The sequence below is a fragment of the Ochotona princeps genome, chromosome 2, assembly GCF_030435755.1.
Source record: "Ochotona princeps isolate mOchPri1 chromosome 2, mOchPri1.hap1, whole genome shotgun sequence".
NCBI lineage: Eukaryota > Metazoa > Chordata > Mammalia > Lagomorpha > Ochotonidae > Ochotona > Ochotona princeps.
The window spans coordinates 80,480,123-80,484,095 of NC_080833.1; positions in this window are offsets into that span (position 1 = coordinate 80,480,123).

The window sequence follows — 3,973 nt, forward strand, 5'->3', positions numbered from 1 at the left end:
TGTGACTGCACTTGGGGCGGAGATCCTGGCTACTGGGGCTGGCTGCTTGACATGGAGACAGCGCTGACATGAATGACCGCCAGCGGTGTTTGTCTAAGGCGCCGCTTCCTTCCACAGGAACAGTTGTTAGCGGCAGCCTGAGTTAACAGACCCGGCATTTCTTGTTTATCCTAGTGGGAGTTTTCTTGCTGTGCCCCTGGGGCATTCCCTGCTTAATTTGCCTGGGGCTTCCGGGCTAGACAAAGTGGGTGGACTCTGAGCAGTCCTGCCCTCAGAGATCTTCCGGGGCTGGGCAAGCTGAGGCTGGTGGCACTCTGGCCCTCAGCAAGGTGGGGCTGTTGTGTTTGGAGGCTGTGGCTTCCACAGGACATTTAATAGTGCTCCTTTAAGAGTTCCAGGATAACTTCCCACCAAAGCCATTGCTTTCTGTCTTGCTTCTTGAGTCTGCAGCAGCTTGGAAGGAAAATCTGGGGGAAAGAGGAGAGGCGGAAGAAAGATGATGTGACCAATGGCAAGATGGGCACTCTCTCTTCCCGGCAGCCCGCAGTATCCTAGATATCACAGGCAGAAGCCTGCAGCTAGGGCCTGGCGAAGGATTCCTCCCTGGATGGGGGCAGCCCTTGACCCTACATATCCCACCAGACTCCCCCAGACAGATGCCCCAGTTGCACCAATGGGAACAGCATTTGCCAGAACAGCCAGATCACCCTTGAAGGAGCTAATGAGCAGCTTTAGGAACTAGGAACCAAACAGTTGGAGGTTACAGAAGAGACAATTAACTCGCTTTTCTTTAAGAAAAAATAAAACTTCAGGTCTCCGTTTTATTTTATTTTAAAGTTGACTGTTTAAGAAATTGCTTGCTATAACATGCACTGCCTTATATGTAGGGCGTGCTAACCAACTGCACCACTGGAGCTGCTTACTATAACAAACATGTTAGGATACAAAAGATCTCTAGAAAGCTCCTAGAAAATATGTGTGAGGAAAACTCTATACATCAATTTCCAAGTTTTTTACACCAAAATCAACATATCTTTCATTTAAATTTTTCCCAAAATCTATTTTGAAGGACTCATCTTTTCTTATCTGAAAACCAAAAGCAATCTTAGTCTATGTTCCTACATAGGAAGTAGTCACCCTACCTGGTCGCTCAGGCCTCTGTGGCTCATCCTCTGTATGTTCATTTTTTTTAACTGGAAAGTCAGATACAGAGAGAAGGAAAGACAGAGAGAAAGATCTTCCATCCACTAATTCACTTGCCAAGTGGCCGCAACAGTTAGAGCTGAGCCAATCTAAAACCAGGAGCCAGGAGCTTCTTCTGGGTCTCCCATGTGGGTGCAGGATCCCAAGGTTTTGGCCCAGCCTCCATTGCTTTCCCAGGCCACAAGCAGGATGGGAAGTGGGGCTGCTGGGATTAGAACCAGCACCCAAATGGGATCCTGGTGCATGCAAGGCAAGGACTTTAGCCACTAGGCTACTGTGCCACACCAGGCCCCCATGTGTTCTTACATATTGTTGTTTAGTTTGGGCTTTTCTCAACTTCATCTACCTGGACCATACATGGCTTTTGATTCTCCCACAGATCTTTCACAAATTGCCGTTGATGCAGTATTGAATGGCTGTCCAATTGAAGAGAGAGAGTGAGGTATGTATATTTTTTCCCCAGGCTCTTACCATGCTCAAAAATGTGTTGGCACCCACAAGGTAAATTTTATGCAAAAAGCAAGAAAGCAATGCATATATTCACATAAAGCTGATTTTCCACCCACACTCGTTATGAATGGGCAGTGGGCCAAAGGAGAAATGAGTTGGGGAAAGAGAGAGCACCCCAGCACCACCCCAGTCATGGTCTCTGGCAAAACAAAGAGCTCACCCCAGTTGTTGGTCTCTTACGAGGTCAGAGTGGAGGAGCTCTAGCGGCATAAAGCCACATCCCCATAAATTCCATGTGGAACTTAATATACATAGTTTTATGGTGTCTTCCCCTCAAGTCCCAGACTAAACAAAGGCATCCCAGGGAAGGGGACATATGGATTGACACATAGAACAGAATCACACATGCAGTGGGGGATTAGTGGCTTTTAGGTACCTTGCAGGGTAGTTCTGTTATCCTAAATAATTGCCTGACTAGCCCATTTCACAACGAAATACTATTATCATATGCTGGGATTTGAGATGCTTTGGGTCTGAGCTCAGAATGAAACTAGAGCCTGAAATGAAGTCTGTCATTTGTGAAGTCTGAGAGAGTGTAAGTTCTCTCTGCTCCAAGAGCATTAAATGGACATCCCAATTTCTGTTCACGGTCCTCATTGCCCAAACTGAAAATCGTGCTACGGTAACCAATTTATGAAAACATAGGAAAAGATGCTGACCAAGAAGGATAGGCCCAGAAATGCTACCTCATTTTTTGATGTAATAAGATCTCGTTCCAAAGTAATGATGAATCATAATGAACACATCTTCCTTTTCTTCTCACGTGCTGTTGAACAAAAGTTAACTGCTGAGCTTGGGACTAAGTAGAACCTTTTTCCAACCCAGGCTTGCGTGAGAATTGCAGATACTGACCTTGAGAAAGTTGGGGAAAGTTGCAAAGTAGTCTGGCCCATTCAGTATTCATGACAAGAGGACTGCAAGATGGAAGGAATCATTGTGACTCCAACTGTTCCCTTGTCACCTAATCGAGGGCCAAAGTGTGGGTGGCTCTTCGTGTCCCTATTCCTGACTCCTTCCTTTACCCTCCATTCTCCATTTAGAAGTTCTAATAACTTGCAAATTGAGACCAGCATGTTTGGGATTAGAGTTCACACTTCCACCAAGTGGTCCATTGAATAAGTCAGTTCGCTCATAACAACTCTCCTGTCTGGTGAACTGACTGCCCAGGGATGAGAAGCCTGGGCCTAATTTTAACCAAGCATCAGTGAGATCACAGCAAACCATGGTGTTAGAGTTCACTTGTGAAAAACATTAAGCTCTAAGGTGTTGACAATGAAATCAAGATTAAAACACAGTGAAGTTATTGCCCCGTTGCATGTGGATATACAGAGAGAAAGTGCAGTACATTCGTTCCTTTGCTCTTTGCCTTCTGTGTAAAGTGAATTAGATGCAGTTGATCCTCACTGCTCACACATTATCTGTTTGCTGATTTACCTTCTTGCTCCAGTGTATTTATAATGCCGAAATCAGTAATAGCGGCCCTTTGGAAATCATTAGCAAACATGAACAGATCAACAAAAACCTTGAGTCACCCAGTGCGCTCATTCTAGCTGATCTCAAGCAGGTTCTGCGTTGTTGTTCAAGCTCTCTTACTACAAACAAATACCCTTATCATGGTCTATGGAATGTCACGTTTATCATATTTGTGTTCTATGTGTTAATAATTTTACTGCTTAAAATAGTCCCTCCTGCGGTTTGAATATTTGTCCCGCTGGACTTAAGGTTTTGGTGTCCGTGGTCTCATGTTAGTGACATTAAATGGAAGGATACTTAATATTCCATCACAGTGTTGGAATGGGGGTTTTTGGGAGGTGGTATGCTTAGAGTGAAGCCACCATGGTTAGTGCCCAGTAACTTTACAAGCAGCTACACAGACACAGATCTGTGTGTACCCTGTCTCTTGCCTTGTGATGTCTACACCTAAACAGGTCTGTTCCTGCAAGAATGCCAATAATGGAATTAAACCAGTGGGGATGGTCCATTCTGGGACTGTGAACATCTGGAACTAAGAGCAAAATAAAGTTTTGCTCTTAATACTTCAGGCTGCCTTGGGTATTCACTTGTAGTAACCAGAACTTGAGTGACACATTTCCTAAAATCTAAACACAAAACAGTGGCATTCACAGAAACGAAGAGTAGATTAGTGGTTTCCGGGGTATGGGGCAAAGGGGCAGATGGTGGCCCAAGAGTACAAAATTTTAAGGGCTTGGGCTCGGCAGCGTGGCCTAGTGGCTAAGGTCCTTGCCTTGATCCCATATGG